The 6,322-nt window shown below is 34.1% G+C and overlaps 1 non-coding gene across 1 annotated transcript; it reads right to left on the minus strand.

Moving 5' to 3' along the window:
- Window positions 1-5,672: 5,672 nt before the first annotated feature.
- On the minus strand, window positions 5,673-5,777 carry LOC144289703 (U6 spliceosomal RNA). Its single transcript, XR_013357620.1, has one exon. It is a non-coding gene; the product is annotated as a U6 spliceosomal RNA (small nuclear RNA).
- Between the last annotated feature and the right edge of the window lie 545 nt (window positions 5,778-6,322).

The following is a 6,322-nucleotide window of genomic DNA, read 5'->3' on the forward strand; positions in this document are numbered from 1 at the left end:
CTCATGATGCTCTTGGAGGATATATTCTGCATCATTTTCTCAGCTGTTGTCATTCTGAGCTGGGTTTTTCTAGAAGATGATGGTCAACAACAGCAGAAGTAGCAGCATTTGTAATAAGCCTAATGAAGTAATAACTAACATTTATTCAGTAACCATGATGAGACACAATATAACATGATAGTTAAGGATGTTAAATCTATCCACAGACCTCCTGGGGTAATTCCAGCTCCGTTATGGAGTTACAAAACCAAATGAGTTGATATATGTAAGACTTTTTAAATAGTGCCTGATAAATGGTAAGCACTATATAGGTATAAATGATATTATTATTATTATTATTATTATTATTATTATCAGTTAGATATAATTTCAAGTTCACTCTTTTCATATTCCTTCCCAATTCTTCTATTTCTTCACCCTAGAGTAGGCATCATTAACTTCAGACAATAAAATCTAGACATTGCCTTTGTCCACGATGAAAATAATAGTTCAGAATTATTGAAAACTTATCATAGAAATAAGGCATTAATCTAAAGTCTCTCTCACCATTGAATAATTTAATTTTTGTAACAATCCCAAGATAGATACTATTAAGATGTATTTAAAGATGAAGGAACTGGGACACAGACAGATCATTGCAGCTAGCCCAAGGTCACATACCTGGTAAGTGGTAGAGTCATTACTGAAAGCAAAATAATTAAGAGTCAAACATGAATAGATGTAGGTTGAAAGTTCATATGATGATATAACTGAAGTCCAAGTGTCAGGTGAATGCAGGCTTTCATAGTTCCTGGAATATTAAATCTAAGAGGCATCTCTTGAAACCCAGAAGAGTAAATTTCAGAGAATGACAAGAAAGTACTGCTTTACATTGTGGACAGAAAAGCCACAGAATTTATTACCTCAAAAGGCTATAGAGGTTTCAGGAAGACAGAATAGAGATAGTTAGGTTTCTTCACCTAATCACGTAAGATTATTCTTTAGGGGGAAGGCAGTAGCATCTCCCCCACTCCCAAACACCACTTGTTCCTTCTCTAGGTTAAAAAATGACACTATGAATAAAATATGAGACTGACTTAGAATGGTAATCTTATACTATTTTTGCCTTAGTAAGTTTCATGGTTTTTTTTGTTTGTTTGTTTTTGTTTTTTTGTTTTTTTGTTTTTTACTTTCTCCCCCTTGGTTCCACCCTAATCAAATGGGAGGTTGTCAGAGGAACAGGAAGTGGGAAGACACCTGGGAAATTGGATCCCAGTTTAACAGACTCTAGTGTGTTAATCCGTATTGGGAGTCTTTGTTTCCCTGTGACCCCTAGCTCTCCTTGGCAAAAGCCAGACTCTGAAGATTGACAATTAACGTGGGGTCAGAAGGAATTGTTTTGGGAGCATCTAGAAGAATTTAAACACCCCAGTGGGATAACTTCAGGCATCTTAAATAATCATGGGTTTGAAATCTAGGGTCACATTAATGTGTTATTTGGCTCAAAATGTTTTGCATTATATTTTCTTGCAGTTCAAAAAGACTGCAACTTCAAAAGACATTAATTAATTGCTGACAGTTTTCCCAGCATGCAGTAGGAAAAAAATGAACAAACAAAAACTAGGCAATTTTGGCTAAAAAAAATTGTGTTGTTGAAAAATAATTTTTTCCACTTATACATATAAAGCATTTCCTTATAGAGCTTTCAGATAATCCCAAGGGCTTATACATATTTCAGTTTATAAAAGCATAATTTTCTTATTTCCCTCTTGTGCCCAATTATTACCTTTCTTACCCTTAAAGTCAGGTAAGGACAATGTGTCAATATAATAATTGGTTGTGAGTTACTCACTTCAGTGAGTTATCTTGCTACAAACTTGCTCTCATTTTGTGGTTCCTACTTTAATGAATGACATCTCTAGAGCTAGAAGCCTCCAAATCAACTTCAAATTATCCACAGTCCACCAGATCCACACTGGCAGGTTGATTCTTCCTCAGGAATGCAGATCTAATATCCCATTAGTGGTTTAGCTTTCCAGGAGCCCAATCATTATAATATTTTTTAAGGACAGAATTCATGCCACTTCTTTTTGAAAACCTTCTTTAAGTCATCAAGGTAGAATGAATTACTCCTTTATCTGTACTTCAATGGCATATCTTTAAAAAAATAATAAAACAGATATAAACAGCTATTAGAAGTAGGGAGAGGTTTGAATTTCAGTTCTCCTGTTTACCATGAGCAGGTGATTTCAGTTCTTTGAACCTCAAAGCATATCTGTAAAATAGGACATTATGAGGTTTTTATAAAGATGAAGTGTCGTAGGCTAGTGTATTATAGGTGATCATTAAATAATCTTTTCCCCAGTATTCTTTACAACCTCTGCTAGCTAGGATATAATTGATCACAATTGTAATCAATGTGATTGATTGTGTGTATATGTGTGTCTGTTGTGTGAGCTCCTTGAAGACAGGGGCCTTCCAGTACATAGTAAGTGTTGATAAACACTTGTTGAGCAGAATGGAGTCCTAAGTCCTGTGCCTTTCATTCAATTGCAATATTAATACAATGGTCTCAAGAAAAATCCTTATCTTTTCATTTAAATAGTTAAGTTGAATGACTTACTTTATTAATTTTTTATTATTTTTCTTTATGATTTTTTTTTCTCCAAGGCTTGCTTGGGAAAATCAATATGTGTGAAATTATCTGAGCTATATCTATTAAAATAATCACTTAAAGTGAAAACAATGAAAAAACGTTGAAAACAACAACAGTATTAGTTTTTTTTTTTTAAATCAGATGTTCAGCATTATAGAAGCTATATATGTGTGTTAACTAAGTTTTTTAAGGATAGGTATTTAATTTTGAAAAAGATGAGTCTTAATGTTAAAATTATAACTCAAAGTGCTGAGAGCCCAGATCCATTAATATTAGAAATGAGTGGTACAATCTAATGTCAGGAGCTAATGGCTCCGTAATATAAAGGACATATTTTAATTAAAAGTAAAATCCGCAGACTATTTGTGATCAGTGCTTTAATGGTCGCCACCCAGGAATGAAAGGAGGAATGAGTGAAGAGAGCTCCTTTTGGCAAAATAGAACTTCTCTAATCTAAGCCGTTTACTTCAATAGGGAAAAGCTAATTTTATGTGTACTTTAAAGAGAACCTCCAACTGCCTGTCATCATTTTCTGAGGACCCTGTGACTTTATCTCCCAACCACCACCACTTTTTTTTTTTTTTTTTTTTGTAGGCCCTCAACAGAACCACAGTCTCTAGAAGGCCACTGCCATTTCCAATGCTGCTACTTACTATGTCTTGTTTGGACTGCACATTCCATGAGCCCCAATAGCCACCTAAAAACAAAAACAAAAACAAAAACAAAAACAAACAAAAACAAAAACAAAAACAAAAAACATTGCTTCTCTTGTGTATTTTGTTTACTTCATCTTTTCTGCATGAACAACAGAATTTCACTAATGCCTGGTTTTTATTTAATCAGTCTCTCTGTCTCTTTCTTTTTTCACTCTAATTGTCCAGAAATATCACACAGAAGATTGTATTCCCATATGATTTCAGATTTCTAGGCGGAGAGAAACCAATTGGTGTGTCTTGTAGGGAAGAGCATCTTGTAATAATGCATCTGTTATACATTTTGGCAAATTTTTATTTTGATAACATTTTACACTGGCAGAAAAGTTGCATGAATATAAGAGAGATTGCCATATACCTTTACCTCAGATTCAGCAACAACTGTGACTTTTTGTTCTATTTGTTCTATGTCTATGTGTAGATATATAGCCAATTATGTATCCATATTTAATCTAGCTATCATTTATGTATAGTGAATTGCCGTTATTTGTATTAGTCATGTCCTCTAACGCCACTATGAACACTGAGTGAGTGAATCTGGAACTATCACTCCTAGGGGAAATATGGGATTAGGTTCCTGTGAGTCCTGGGTCACAAGCTTTTTTTATTTTTTTTAAATCAAATGATCATTATATGACTTTGTTTTATGTGTGTTTCTGTTTAAAGGCACCTTATTTCATATATAAATAATAAATGATATTATTTAAAACATTTGATTTATTAGCAAGATAATCAATACAATTGACAATGTTGATTCATTAATATTGAATCTTTGACCAATAGCACATTCACTCATGCCTGAAAGAAGCTTATTTAATGCATGTATTTTTCTGGAAGGCACATTACAGCTTTCTTCAGCTGAGGAACACACTAGACAGCACTTCTGCTCTGCAATGGAGGGTCATTTTAAATATCGAAATCACTAAAAAAATACAAAAATGCAAAAAACATATCACTAAAGAGACCATAAGAAGGATACTTATTTATAAGATGAGAGCTGAAAGAAGGCCAAGTGTGTCTGTTTTCTGCCCAAGCTAGGAACATACAAGTCAAGAGATTCAAATTCTTTGCTGCTTTGCCTCTGTCTGTGAATGATTGCTAAAACACTGTATTGATTTTAGGGTTACAAATAAATTTGAGTACGTAAATTCACAAATACAGATTATTGGCTGCATATATGTTTGACCCATATTTTTTTAAAAAAAGATTTTTACTTATTTATTCATGAGAGACAGAGAGAGGGAGAGAGAGAGAGAGAGAGGCAGAGACACAGGCAGAGGGAGAAGCAGGCTCCATGCAGGGAGCCCGATGTGGAACTCGATCCTGCGACTCCAGGATCACGCCTTGAGCCAAAGGCAGACGCTCAACCACTGAGCCACCCAGGTGTCCCTGACCCATATATTTATGTAAACATACCACGTTCCAAACCACCTGAGAGCAAATTGGAGATGTAGCTACTTACCCATAAAAAAGTATGTTTTTTCCTAGGAGCAAAGACATTCTCTTATGTAACTGCAATACAATAATAAAAGGAAATACAATAGCGCTATAATCTAATCTATATTCCTTATTAAATCTCATCAACTGCCCCCAATAAAGTCCTTTATAGCTAGTTCCTGTTTCCCCCTATGAAGGACAAGATCATGCATTTCATTGCATGCAGTTCCTTATTCTTTCCTCATCTCTTCTGACCTTGATATTTCTAAATAGCACTGACGAGTTATTTTGTAGAATATTTCTCTGTTTTGAGTTTGTCTGGTGTTTCTTTATCATGAGATTGATGTGATGTGTTTTTAGTAGGACTACCAAAGAGTGCATTGTATCCTTCTCAAGGTATCATATCAGAGTTGCACAATTGGGTTCTTTCACATGGTTAAGATGGTATATGTCAAGTTTTATACGATTTTTTCCTTTGAAATTAATAAGCAATTTGAGAGGGAGATATTTTGAGACTTATTCAAATACACTGCTTTTCATCAAATTTTTGCCTACTAGTTTTTTTTACATTTCCTTTTTTTTTTTTTTTTTTTACTGATACAAATGAATGATAAAACAAGGTTTGGAAACTACTAATTTTGTAATAGATTCAGAAAAATCAAAATTAAAAGTATATTCAATGACAAAGCATTGTCTAAATTATGCAGACAGTATTTTGTGACGTATGGTCTTCTTGGCTACTTGGTCCACTTATACACAGTCTGAGTTCTAGTATTTGTTGGTAGATCTGTTAGTTGCATATATCCAACACTGGTCAATCTGTCTCATCCTCCTGGTTCTCACTTCTACTATATTATTTCAATCTTTGGTCACATTTTACTAATTTCAAAAATGTGGAACGCTTCACGAATTTGCATGTCATCCTTGCGCAGGGGCCATGCTAATCTTCTCTGTTGTTCCAATTTTAGTATATGTGCTGCCAAAGTGGGCACTGCCTACTAGTTTAAACATCCTTCTATATTTATGAGATCTACTGCAAGGAAGAACTTGCCCCTCCTTCCCCATCCATTTACGTACTCTTATTTATTTATACCAAATAAACAAATAGATTTTTATTTTATTCAATGGGATATAAGCCATTTCCATCAGTATTTATTTTAACATTCAAATTGTTCAAAATTTGGCCAGTGAGATCCCTTTCAAATTGGCCTGTGTTCTTTTGATATGTCACTAGCATTACTTTAGCTCTTCCTTTCTTTATGATGCAACAGGATATCCTAGACTTCTCTGCAAAATTCCCTGCTCTTTTAGCGGAAATAGTCTTTAAAAACTAAAATTTGGGTACTAGGTATGCTCAGTACTACCGATGGGTCATTGTTTCTAGGTCCCTTTATCAGGTAGCCTAGGAAATACATATGTAGGGATTTAAACATGCACACCCCCACATACAAATTCACACATATATAGACATATAAATAGACACCTATATCTATATAAACACATATGTATATATGTATGTACACACATACACATATAT

Source organism: Canis aureus, chromosome 1, assembly GCF_053574225.1.
Source record: "Canis aureus isolate CA01 chromosome 1, VMU_Caureus_v.1.0, whole genome shotgun sequence".
Taxonomy (NCBI): Eukaryota; Metazoa; Chordata; class Mammalia; order Carnivora; family Canidae; genus Canis; species Canis aureus.